The following is a 14,193-nucleotide window of genomic DNA, read 5'->3' as shown; positions in this document are numbered from 1 at the left end:
ATACATTTTAATGTCATTTGAGAGAGTATATTTTATAGATTAGTATCATTCAAATAAATTTCAAATGGTTAAAAATTCACATTGTTTTCATTTTTCATTTAACATATAACCTATTGATAAAACTCTACTTTTGGCTAGTAGCTCATCATATTGTAAAACAATGAAAAAAAGCAGTGTTTTGATGAGCACTACTGTTGTGATGATAATGAGACTTGGACCATTGATCATACCATTTTGGTAACATTTAATACAGAATTCAAACCTATAGGAAGGCTTGTATAGAAGAGAATTTCTCTCTCCCTTTACACCTGCCATTGCAGTTCAGTTTTACACACACACACACACGTATTTACCTAGTTTTCCCATATTTTTATCTATAATATCTTATTTATTTTTAAGTTGTTAATATATATTTGTAAGTAATTTATTCACAATAATTTGGGAGATTGTGTGGAGAATGCAGTTTTTCCAAGCCCTCCTATTTAATAACTCTATTGCTATTGTGCAGTATATAGTAAGAACTATATATATTAATCAATCTGCAAGAAAAACATTATCGATTTAATAAAGTTCAGGGTGGTGTTGTCTCTCTTGTTGATTCACCACAGATTCATTAACTAAATTGGCATGTGAAAGTGGCAACTTTTTTGTTCCCACTGATTCAATGATCCCAAACTTAACACTGGCAATTTTATTATTATCATTATTGACCTTAGCCATGAATATTCTGAAAATGCAAGCTAATTTTTAAAGTCTAATGAAAATTAGTCAATATTAGATTTATATAATGCTGATAATGCAAATATTAATATTTTACATTTTATAAAATTTCTATTAACTTTCTAAATTTCATAAACATATGAAATTATTTTCTAGTATATATAAAATCTATTGAAACAAAATGTAAACATAGAACAAAGCTAGAAAAGAAAAAAACTAGAAAAATGGAGGATGGGCATAAAGGTCTTTTTTTAACTGAAAAAACTCAGAAAATTAGATTTATATAAATATGTAGCAATTTTATAAACTTATTTTCTAGAGTTTGATTATATTGCATTATGTTTTCAAGGAAAATCTTTTCTAGTTTGACCTCTATTAAATTTCAAAGCATCCAGTTATTTTCAGTGGTATCATTGTTTTCTCTTCCTATGACTTTGTCTTTTTTCATGCCCTCCATTCTTTACAAGGTTTCTTAAACTGTTATATAGTTACAAAATATCATTAAGTGGATGAAGAATTGGAGTAGATTATCTCACTTCCCCTTAGTGACCACAGTCCTATACTGAACTGATATTTGGTTTGATATAGAGCTCTCAGTCTATAGTTATATTCACATTGTGGATAGACAGCTTTCACTTCCCTGAGAATAAGTGAAATTGCTACTGCAGGAATCAGATGTCAAAAGAAATTGTTCATATCAAACCAGTGTGAGGAAAGCTAAAATGTCTTCTACTAGAAAAATACAGATGGAAAATTTAATCACTTTATTCTGTGTGACAGAAGCATGAGGAGTAGGGGGAAAGGGGAGTACAGATTATGTGACCCATGGAACCAAAAGAGAGAGAGGAATGCATTGGTGGATCAAGAAACATGCACTGTCTTCTGAGTCCTCTGGTCTGCAGATATCTCGTCCACTCAATTACGAAACATGTTTTTGGCACACGGTACTATGGTCTATATCTTGGGAGCTCATGGTTTTAGATGTCCCCAAAAGTGCAGCATGGAATAAACATTCCTCAACTTGGGACTCCCTCCTCTTCCTACTCACATTTCCTCTTTGCATCTTTGGGAATTTAATGTAGGAAAAGGAAGGCTTGACACACACTTCTGATTACCTTTGGTATTCTGTACTTTCCCCATACGTCCTTAGCCTGGAAAAACAGGCTTTCCTTATTCTCATCCTCTCTAGCCACTGGATACTAATGATTCCTATGTAATAGCTGATCTTTACCTTATTGAAGAAAAGCTAGGATTTAAGTTGTTCAAATTTGACACTTGATATGGAAGCCAATGACCCAAGGGATAAGGAATTAAAAAGGATTAAACATAATAGCTTTAACATGGCAAAATATCATTTCCGTTCATGTACAGCCAGATGCATTTCTTAGAGATTGAAGCTTCACAGGAGGTTGAAGTTTTCTTGCTTCAAGTAACTACCAGTACTGAGACCAGCCAAGGCATATGGAGTAGAGAGAAGTGTAGTTGCACAGTAAGGAGGAGATGTTTGTGCAAGTCCTGGTATTTTCTAGGAAGGAGTTTCGACTTTACATAATTTTGAGCAAGTTAGTTAATGTTCCAATTTGTTCTCACTTCCCATATGGGAAATATACTATAGAGTTTGGACAGAGGTTATGTTAATAATTTAGTTCAGAGAACACAATGAAAAGAAAACAGTACACTAGACAAATTGGATAATACTATAGGTCATTGGAAGTTGTAATTTTTCTAACACGTATTTTGGTAAAGAAGACATATTTTGGAATTGTACGTTTATCGTGGTGGAAGGAAAGTAAAGAAGAATTGCTCCAATATTTTTGCCCTAAGCAATGAACCAATGGTAGTGTCAGTTGATTTGGGGTGAAGATGAAATGAATACGTATTAAGACACATATGTCTCTGGCATTCAAGTAGAGATATCAATTTATATAACTAGATCGTGAAAGAATTACAAAAGCTTCTAAAGTTATTTCTCTCTTAGGAAAGACTTAGATACATAATGGAAACTTGACTACTGACCTCAATTCTCCTCTTAACCCTTGGTGGCACAGTGTAATCATTTGAAAAATAAGTGTGAAACAATTGATTTTCTTTTTATTAGTAGGTTATTTTCATAAAAACCTATCTTTATTTTTACTGAGAAACATTTATGTTTGTAGTCATATTTGCATTTATTTTAAAAGGGATAACCCTCATCAGCAAGATGCCAAATGCCAAAAAAAATCTATAAACCTATTTGGTATCATTTTCAATGGCTTTTACTGGTATTTTTGAAGGCCAAAAATCACAAAATTAATAAATCAAGCTATTTGGTAAGGCTAGGTTGTTTCTTAAACATATACAAGAAGTAATTGGATAATGGAAGAGAGGAATAATACAGTGGTTGAACTGTACCATAAAAATCCTCTCAGCATAAGATACACACATATACAATACAGACAAACACAGGTATATATACATACCTATGTTTATTAATTTATTATTATTCAGGGACAGGTAAGGCCAGCAGATATGATGATTGCTATTAGAAAGATAGTTTGTTACTCTCAGTCTCCAAGAGGAGGGGGACATCACATCATGCAGGGCCACATGGAGAGCAGCACCAGGACGGGGCAGGAGACAGAGGGAGCAAGTAGAAACCATGGACAAGAGCTTTTATTATGGTTTCCACTGGAAAGACAAGGGGGAGGCAGGGGAGGCAGACATAGGACTGCCTGCTTTTGAATAATGTCAGTGGGTTCTGAGGTTTAGAGACTGTCTTGAGTTATCTGGTACCTGACTGGGGGTCATGTTAGAGCGAAAGATGTAATAGGGAAAAACAAATCTGACTCCATTTGGATGTTTCTTCTACTTTAACCTTTGTATTCTATTGCTTTTGCTACAAGTTAATCACTAAAGGGATGTTGCTTATAAGCTTAAATTATACAGAACAGCCCATCTGTGGGAACCCTGCCTCCTGAGTAATGAGCATTAAGCTAAAATACCTTTGTTTAGCTCACAGGAAACATTCTGACCAGGCCCACCTGTAAACGACTGCAGGAAGAAACTAACACATCCCCTCAGGAGGCTGACTAGAACCAGGAAATGTTTGACTTTACTCCCTCCCCTTTTAGTATGAAAGAATCATGAATTCTAACTCAGGCAAGATAGTTCCCTAGGACCTTAGTTCTCCATCTTCTCAATGTGCTGGCTTTCCGAATAAAGTCACTATTCCTTGCCCCAACAACTTATCTCTCGTTCTATTGGCCTGTTGTGCAGTGAGCGTATGAGCTTGGGCTAGGTAACAGAGATAATGGCTCAACCTGTGAGAACTCCAGAAAAGAGGTAACTGGCTGGTTTGTGCTCTGGATTGGTTGGTTTGCATGTCAAAGACATGCATCCAAGAGAGTCCTTTGGCTTCCTTAAATTTATCTTTTAATCAAAATATGCTTTCTTAGAATAAAGGTTTTTTAAAAATTTCCTTCCTCGTCAGCTGCCACAGGGAGGCAGGCATTCAAGATAAACTCTTTTGATTAATGAATAGCAGTGGTAACAAGACCATTTAAATATAGCCACCTATCCAATTGTGTCTACAGTATTATTACATGAATTTAGATTATATTAGCAAAAAATAACATTCACTTGAAAAATGAGATAAGTAGTCATCAAAAAAATACTGTGTTTGGAGTGGGAAAATACAATTGTAGGATAAGAATAATTGGTGTATATGTACAAGATATGAACACATTTCCTTTTTAAAAGATTTTTTAAAATTTTTTCTCCAGAACATTCATTTAAGAGTTTTTAAAGAATTCTGAAACCTAAGGAAATTAGCACAAACAAAACTTCCTAAGTCTTCGAAAGTCTGGAAATATTTTGATTGTAAACCATTACTAGAGTTTTGGTTGCAAGACTCAGTCTTGTTACCTTCCGGATGCCTCTTGGTTTCCATTCACCAAGTTGGCAGAGAAGAGTGAGCTTCCTCACTAACTAAAATTGAAATAGTATTAGAGTTCTACCTGAATGCTCAAATATATTTCCAATTACAATCCTACAGATAAAATGATAAAGTATCCTTCTGTTTTCTAATATAGTAAAATACTCTTAAAAGATCTAATCAAGACAACAGTGTTTGAATTAGTGATTCAGAAACTGTGTGTGTGTGCTTTCTTTTCTATTTTTAAAAACTGTATTTTAAATAAATTTATCGTGAACGTTTACAAGCTCCAGTGTTAATGGTATTTGTTTTAATGTAAATGCCGGGCAAGAAACTAAAACGTATTATTAGAATAGTCATCACAAACTCATTTAAAAACAACACTTTTCATTTCTCTAGTTTAAATTGGCTTTTAAACATTTCCCCTACAAAAAAATGACTTATGCAAATATTAAAATAACAGTCGCTGAAAGATAAAATGAAACTTGGACTAAAAAGGTCACAAAGTTTAATTGAAAATAAGAAAGCTACTTTGAAATTATGTATTTTAAAATATGCTAAAATCAATTGGAATCCTAAGAAAATTTTCAAATTAATTTTGCAAAGTCCAAGAAGTTGAAGTAAGGTAAGTAAGAGCAATGCTACCCTCAAATTCCAAGCCTGTTAATTTTCTTCCCTAGACCAGGGATAACAAATATATTTTAAATCAATGCCAACTCTAATCCACTGGTACTTTCTGCCAAGTATGCTGAATTGAAAGATTTCCAGATCTCTGTGATCTAAGGGAAAGTGTGCTGTGATTGATGAAGGCTTTGCCATGGGTTTGGGCCAGGAATGGTTCTAGACCCACCATCTATTTGCCATTCCTGCATTAACAAAAGCCTGATGGAAGAGCCAAGAGAGGCGAGAGACACAAAATCAGTAACACAGGAGATGCTGAGGAGTGACGTTACTGAACATTTTTTGCCCCTTCATGGGGTGATGATTACTGAAAAGCTAAACTGATACTGGGATAATATTAAGTCTTTTAAAATACACTACTAGTTACCAGAGACTGTCACTCATTAGACACACAAAGATGAGTAACTTGCTCTCTGACAATCAGGAGATTACAAGTGGTAGAAACAGTCAGTCAGTAAACAGATCATCACAATGAGACCAGGGGCTTGAAACAGAACGTGTGCATTTCTTGCTCATGTGGTTGCTTGAGATCTCCAGAATCTGCAGGGCTTCTCACAGCTCTACTCTATATAGCTTCTACATTCTGGAATAAAATCAAAATGATCAACCCCGGAGACCTGGTGAAACTGCCAATGGCTGGGAAAGTTTTTGCCCAGAATTGGCAGACTATCAGTTCTGCTCTCATTTCCTTGGCCAAAACAACACGTCATAAACCCAGTTTGTGATGTTAATGTAGCAAAGCAATACACTCCTCCCACAGAAGGAAATGAATTCACACGGCAAGAATGAGGAATATATACATGGAACAGGCAGGGTCAGGCAGTTCATTATCAGTGAGGCCAATGACGGAGTATAACAATGTAATTAATCTACCAGTGTAAATACCGAGTTGATTGCTCGAGGCCTCATTTCCCCCTCCAACAGCTAATATTATAATGAACATCACAATATATGTTTCTTCATGGGCTTGTTTCCAAATTTTACTGGGCTCTAGACCCCGGGGTAGAATACTGTAGTCTGATTTTGGTCACGTCATCTTATACCAAGATTCGAAATGACAAGGCACGAGGTTTCTACTTCCCCACATCTCCGTTGGCTTTTTCCAGCTTTCTGAAATTTAATAGTTTAATAGTGTGAAGTGGCGTCTCACATTTTTAAACTGCCTGTCCCTAACTTTGTCAGTTTTGCAATTGGTTTTTTTGTCCTTTTTCAGCTAGTTAGCAGAAGTTCCTTCATATTATAAATGTTCAACATTGTCACTTTCAGACACTGTAATTGTCTTCAAGTGCTGTTTGTTAACCTTATCCATAACCATATCCTTTACCTCATCCTCACGTCCAGTCAGCCACTGAGGACGGTTCACTTTGTATCACCCCACATCTCAAATCACTTTCTTCCATCCATACCTCTCCATACCTCTATGTTAATTAAGTTGAGAATCATTTATTGCTGGACCACTATGATAAATCCTTATATTTTTCCCCACCGATTCATACATCCTTGATGTATTTTTCATGATACAATCAGAGTAATGGCCCTGTAATTAAAAACATAATAGTAATAGTAACAACAAAAACGACAATCATTTATTTAGTGTCTACTGTTTACCAAACACTATTTTAGGTTCTCTGCAGATATTTACTAGTGTGATGTTCAAAACAGTCCTGCTGAGTTTTGTAACATTAAGACTCGCATTAATATTTCAGTTGCATACACTCAGTTTGGGGGTAGTGGAGCAAAGTGATTAGGACTTAGGACTCTAGCGCCAGACGGCTAGATACCACTGATTATTTTTGTGCCTGTCAAACTCTAATTCTGCTCACGTCATCCCACAAGTTAAAAAGGATTCACATTTTGGCTTTACTGACTGGGAGTTCCAAATATTGCCTTTGCTTGTATTCCAACCTCAGCCTTTTGCCTCTCTTCCTGTTTCTGAAAATCTTTGTTGAGGGTACTTTCTCCTGCCTCATGTTCTGTGTTTGTTGCCCTTTCTTCCTGGAATTCCCCCTTCTTTCCCACGTCCGTCTGGCCCAGGCTTACTTCACATTGAGACATCACAGATGTCACTCTCTCTGGGGAACTTCCCTCTGTACACAGTCGGTGCTCATCTTGCGTATCTTTGTAGTATTTGGAATTGCCTTACCATAGAGTGGGTTTTAATGATGACTGCTTTCCTTTCTGAGGCTTTAAGCTTTACAAAGATAAAGATCCTGTTTTTTTATTCACCTGTGATCCCCAAACTAATATTGTTACATAGCAGGCAATCCAGAAAATACCATTATGGAAGAAAAAAAGGAAAAGAAGGGAAGATATATTTAAATATAAACACAACTAATATCTAAAGTTATATAAGTGATTTGAAGTTACATGGAAACATTCCATCAAGTAAAAGAGGGTTCTGAAGACAATAACATAACCAGTAACAACATGCACAAATGAGGAAAAGGGGTGGATACCAGCGTCAGGGTAGGAACATGGCCTGCTGCTCAAACAGGCTTTCTGTTTGAGAACTCAGGCCAGAGTCTAGTAGCAGCACGGATTGTGTCTTTCATGTTGTTTGTCTGACCTGGTTAAAAGACATCTGTCATGTGTGAGCTGGCCAAAGGACATCAGCATATGCCGTTTTCAAATTGGGGATAGACGGCCAGGCTCAGTCCTGGTTGCTCGCCCTTGCCAACATTCTGTGAAATGCATACATGCTTCTCTTTGAACTTGCCAGTCTCCAGCCTGCTGTAAGCCAGAGACTGAACAGATACCACCTGGATCTCTACTAGGCCTTGCTGCCTGTCGTATGTTAGGTCGTCTTATCTTCTTTTCACATCTCTACCAACAGCAGAGTGCCAAACAACACAAACAACCCTGGATTTACTGGTTGTACTTTAATAATCTGCTTGCTACTTTCAAACAACTATATTCAAAATGGAATGATTTATCTCCAAGCTTGACATAGATTTGATAAAAATTAGAAAAAAAAGTTTTGTGGATTTGTGTCAACTGGTTAAATCAATTTTGTTTTTTAAGCTGTGGTTCTTTCTTGGAGAAAATGTAATGAAAAAATGAGTCTGTTATAGTTAAGAAAACACTGTTCAAGTAGTAAAAGAAATGTCTGTCTGTCCTATTCTCCAGACAGCTTCAGGATTTACTCATTTTAGTCGTATGGGGCTGACCAGCCCCATATCCAGCTGTTACCCTAAATATGCTGCAAATGGCAATGAGGAAAAGAAGGAAAGGAAGTTAAATCCACTTGGCCACATATTCAGCAGCCAATAACATCCTATCAGTCCATGAATCTCCTACCTGTTCTGGTTGGAAGATAAAATTAATTGTCCACAAAAGGAAATTTTCCATTAACTCATTCAGAAACTTGTGATTCATACAATTTGACATAAAATTTTAGGCTATCTTGTTTGTTTTCTTTTTTTCAATTTTATTGAGATATAATTGACATATAACATTGTATAAGTTTAAGATATATAATATAATGATTTGATATATGTATATATTGCTAAATGATTACCACAATATGGTTAGTTAACGAATTCACCATCTTACATAGTTAAAATTGTGTGTGTGTGTGTGTGTGTGTGGTGAGGCCTTTTAACATCTACTCTCTTAATAACTTTCAAATATGTAATGCAATGTTGTTAACTGTAATCACCATGGTGTACATGACATCCCTAATATTTATTCATCTTATAACCAGATGTTTGTACCCTTAAAAACATTTCTCTTTTTCATATTCTTCCTTTTGGGGGGAGGGTAATGGTGGTGGTGGTAGTAATTTTTGGAACACTATTGTTATGTCTTGCAAATTTTGTATGATTTTACAGTTATTATGAAATTAATTAATTTCTAATCAATTTTGAGTAAGTTATTGGGCAATGTGTTCATCGCATGAATCAAAACAATCTCCCACTAGAATGAAACCACCTCAAATCAAATACATTCCAAATAAATTGTTCAATTTTAAGCTGAAAATTACATGATTATCTTGATAGATCATGAAGAAGTACTTTATTCTACTCAACACCCATTTTTGATTAAGTCTGAATGCAGCCACAATTCAGTGCATTCTATATGATAATAATGTGTCAATATTCAACTATAACAAGCTACATAATTAAAGTTTTGAAGAGAGAAAGTATTATTCTGTAGTTTCAGGCAAATCCAATTACAAACTATTGAAAATAAGAAATAAGAAATTTATTTTTGTAGATGAAATGTCTCCATAAAAATTATAAAAGAAATAACTGAAATATATTATAATAAACAAGAATATGGAAAACTCACAGTTGCTCACTCAGTTCAAATATTGAGCTTGTTCTTAAACCCACAGGTCATCAATTGAAGAGATCTGTCCCTCTGGGGAAGAATCTGCAGTGCCACAACAAGTATGTGTATTTATGTGTGTGTGTATACATATCTATATTTCTCCCAATTTTTACCAAAAAAGGTCATACAGTTATTTACCAGAGTAACCAAACATTGAGGAAGGGGAATACCTTGGTCTTTTGAGGATTTAAGACCAAAAATGCTACCATGGCCCTTTTGGAGTACAGCCATTTGGAGACCAGGTCACACATATTATTGCAGCCCACATTCTTTTACTTTGAATACAGTGATCCTCAGGCCCATCTTGAAGTTATTTCCCTGAACCCCTATCCATCAATATATTAGTATCTTTCAAGGGGCTCAAGCAGTCACATGCTGGCAAGTTGATTATATACTGTACTCCTTTTTTCTTATAAGGGGGATGATTAACCACAATTTTCATTTACTAAGATTATCAAGCATTCTGTAAGTTAATTTGCCTTGGTTGTTCACAAGGCCTTTGCCAACCATTCTCTGAGGACTTGAGGTCGTGGAATCACACATAACAGGGCTTCAAACCAAGGGAATCACTTTATAGTGAAGGGAAAACAACAAAGGGAGCATAATCATGGGATCAGCTGTTTCTGCGCATATCCCCTGAGAGCTGCTGAGCTGCTGGATTTGAGGTGGCCTTTTAAAGACTCAGAAAAAGCATCATCTTGATGAGTATACAATGTGGAGATAGGATACCCTGGTATGTATGTTAAACCAACACCTATTCACGTTGCAGCTGCTTTGTTTCCAGTAACTAGAATGCATGAGCCTGGCAACGAAAAAGTGGAACTAGGAATACCCCTTCTCTTCATCATTTCCATTGATCCACGTGGGGAATTTGAGGTTTTCACTTGCACAGTTTTCGTTTGTGCAATTAGAGAACCTGATTCCCAGAGGCAGAATACTTTGACCAGAGAACACAGCAAGGACTGCAGTACCCCAAACACTGTACCGCCCGCCTCTTCACCGTGGGCTCCTCATGCTAATGGGTCAGAACCCAAAGACAGATTTCCTATCCGGGAAGAGTTAATTGGACACTGTTTATTTGATATGCTAAGGTTGCTGCTGCATAATCATGGTAGTGAAAATGTTGTCTGAAGTTCAAGGACTATTAGGGGCACTTAATTGTGATTCCATTCCTTGTGATAACAGTGGACGGGCAATTGAAGTAACCATAGAGTTATAAAAACAGTATAATCAGGAAGTCAGATTCCTCAGGGATTGAGGCCTAAATCCCCTCACCAGGGAAAGTACCTAAGTCTGTGGAATTCTGGCCACGGAAAGGGGGCTTTAAAATAGTAAAGTAGGAAAATGATGGATGCAAAATATGGTCTTGGAGCTAGCTATAGTCATAGGACAGGCTTGTTTTTTTTTTTTTTGGTCGTCTTTTTTATCTAATTGTTTAAAGGTTGCTGCTAGCTATCACCTGGGAGCATGAGTACCGAGGCTCTCCATCAAGGACTCAATGTGTAACACGTGTGAAGCAGACCTGCGAGGGGTCCTGTAGCATGTACAAATGATGCTTCTGTAAACTAGCCCGCCGCAGTTTATGGGAAACTAATAGAGTTTTCCCCAGCACATAAACAGATCCCGTTTCCTCTTTTCCTGAGAACTTTCTTGAACTGAGAGTTTGTTCATCAGCAAGTGGGTACTAACCCAGAGTGAGAGTTAGCTCCCCAGGAGAGTTAAGGAACCCTCCGCCCATTTATTGATCTGCTCGTGAGTGGGCTGTTGTCTTCTTTCCTTTCCTTGTCTCGCACACTTCATTGCCTCATAGGTGCTTTCTGGGGTCACCTTCAAAATACATTTTCTGCACCTACCTCTGTATCTCAGGGTCTTTTTCAGGGGGAACTCAGCCAAAGAGGTGGTTAACCGTAATTAGCTATGCAGTAGTGGGCGCCCAGGGCCCCTTTAAGAGTCGGTGCGGCCACTCCCCCAGCTGCTCTGTAAGTTGGTTGCTGACGACTCATGGCTGTGCTGCCTGGAGCATTGCCGCTCTTCTCCTCCAGCAGACGGACGGGAGCGCTGTCGCCGTCGCCGTCGCCCTCGCCCTGGACTCAACAAATGAGCTGGACTCAAGGTAGAACAAACTGATGCATAATTTTTGTTCTAGAGCCTCTTTGTGGTTTCTGACTGAAGCTGGTCTACAGACGAGACACACGCTTGCTTAGCGTTTCCCTGCCAGCCCTGCCTTCCTTACCCCTCACACTCTTCTCAGAGCACTCCTCAAAAAGTCACTTGAGTAAATGAAAAAAAAAATCGCTGTCACATATTTTGCACCTAGAGAACCTGACCTAAGATACATGACATTTCAGCTGGGTAGGGCCCTTACGTATGTGGGAACCCCAGACACTGTACAGAGACTCCCCATGTGAAAAGGAGGAAAAAGGCTCAGAAAGGAAGCAAGAGCAGTTAGAATTTGGTCTTTCTGTGAGAAGGGGGCTTATGCCTGCTGTTTCAAGGTGTTAAACCCTAAGGAGAAACAGAGACCTAATCTCCAAGAGATCTGAAGAATCTCTTTCAAAAACAGAGGGGTTTGTGTGTATGTTTAGAAAGGTGCAAGATTCCAGTAAGAAGTGGCTCTGTGGTAACAGTACAGGACGTTGGGTAGCCTTCCAGAGTTTCTGAGGTATGTACATCTCCTTTAAAAGAATGATTCTTTCGCACCCAGGGGCAATAAGTAAGGGGTGTTGATCCCAGGCAACCTCAGAGTTCTGTCAATCACAGCATGGAGTAGGAATCACTGTTCTCTGTGCATGTAAGAGTAAACCAAACATAACACAGAGAACCACTAGACCCAGAAAGACCTGACAGAAGAGAACAAAGAACTTTACTAAAGTAATCTATGTGAAATGAAAACAAAAGACCAGAAAAGGTAGTTGAGTTCAGCCCAATTGATGACAGCTGAGGATCATGCTCACAGCCCTGCTCTCCTTACAAACAGCTTGGTCTGTTGAAATACCTTAATTCAGATGAAACTGGAAAAAAACAGAATTCCCTACTTTTCACTAATTTTTAAACCAACCTTTATTTTATTCAAAGGTTTATCATAATCAGATAGATTTTTCTAATATTCTAATTCGTTTATTATGTAAATAGACACCAGATGAAGGTTTAAATGAAAATAAAATTGAACCAAGCTACAGAAGGTGATAACATTTATTACTATGAGGCAGATAATGGTGAGTGATAGCAAACACACAAAAAAGTGACAGCAAATGGTATCGAAAACTTTGAGCATTATTTACAATAAATGTTTTCAGATATACATATGTTAAACAATCAAATAGCTGTATTTCTGGAAAGCAAACATTACAGTCTGAATAAAGAATTTTTTTCTCAAGAGGAAACTTTAATATTTTGCATTTTTGTTGTGATTTGCTATTTAAAATGTATTTTTTCAGTATTAGCTGATTGAATATCACTATATCCAATAGATGAAATATCAGGCAGTTATTTACTTTTTCTAGCTGAGCAGCTGGGACTTAGCTGAGACTAGGGGAATTATACATGTTATCTGATATAGGTGGAGGCCAGCATCTACCTAATTCAGGTGTAGGGGCAAGGCTTGAGTGGTAGGACAATTGGCATGAAGCTGTGGTTTGATCTGCAAATGTCTGAGCATTGTCCATAATATAAGCCTGGTTGTGTTGATCAGTGTTGTTTGATTTAAGCTTCTAGGAACTGCATCTGTTTTTAATCCTAATGATGGTACTACTCATGAATGTAACACATCTTCAGCTGAAACCAGCATTTGAATCGTTACTTCTATTGGTAGCACTACTTGCTTGCCTACTTCTAATAGTTGCAGCTCACCTGGTTTTAAATCTGATGTTGGAATTATGTAAGAGTCGAAGTTCAGATCCTTGGAGTCCGTATATTCATAGCTTAAATGTCACTGGTGACCTATTGTTTTTATAGTTAAGGAGGGGTTATTAATTTCATCTATCATATAAAGGATTCATAGTGATGGTAAGGCAATTAAAATGAGGATGATAGCTGTCAGATTATTCAAATTGTCTCAACCTCTTGTGCATTTATGGTGCTTGTATGTGTTAACTTGGTTGTTAGTATAAGCAAAATAATATATAGAACTAAGGAGCCAATTAAGAATACAATTACCAGTGTGTGGTCATGAAAATGTAGCGATCATTCTATAATGGGTGATGTTGTGTCTTGTAAGCCTACTTGAAAATGATATGCCATAGAGATACACAGGATTTTCACTTATGATTTAATTGTTACAAAGTTACCTAAATTTTTACTAATATCTCTTTATTTAGAAAGGCATAGTTCTTATGGGGGGTTGGCTTAAAACCATTTGGAGAGGTTTCGATTCCGTCCTTTCTTTTAGATTAATATAAGTGGGCTCCTGAAATGTATGATATGGTGGAGCGCATCCGTGTAATCATTCTAGGTTGACATTGTCGAAACCTCTTGTTTGGATGCAAATGCTTCTTACAGGATGAAAATTATGTATATTGCTGCTGTTAGTGAGATAAAAGAGCCTATAG

The 14,193-nt window shown here is 37.0% G+C and overlaps 1 pseudogene; it reads right to left on the bottom strand.

The window, feature by feature from the left end:
* Positions 1–13,228: 13,228 nt before the first annotated feature.
* Positions 13,229–13,885, bottom strand: LOC116663754 (annotated as a pseudogene).
* Positions 13,886–14,193: the final 308 nt, after the last annotated feature.

The sequence above is a fragment of the Camelus ferus genome, chromosome 1 (genome assembly GCF_009834535.1).
Source record: "Camelus ferus isolate YT-003-E chromosome 1, BCGSAC_Cfer_1.0, whole genome shotgun sequence".
Classification (NCBI taxonomy): Eukaryota; Metazoa; Chordata; class Mammalia; order Artiodactyla; family Camelidae; genus Camelus; species Camelus ferus.
This window is presented reverse-complemented; position numbering and strand designations above follow the sequence as displayed.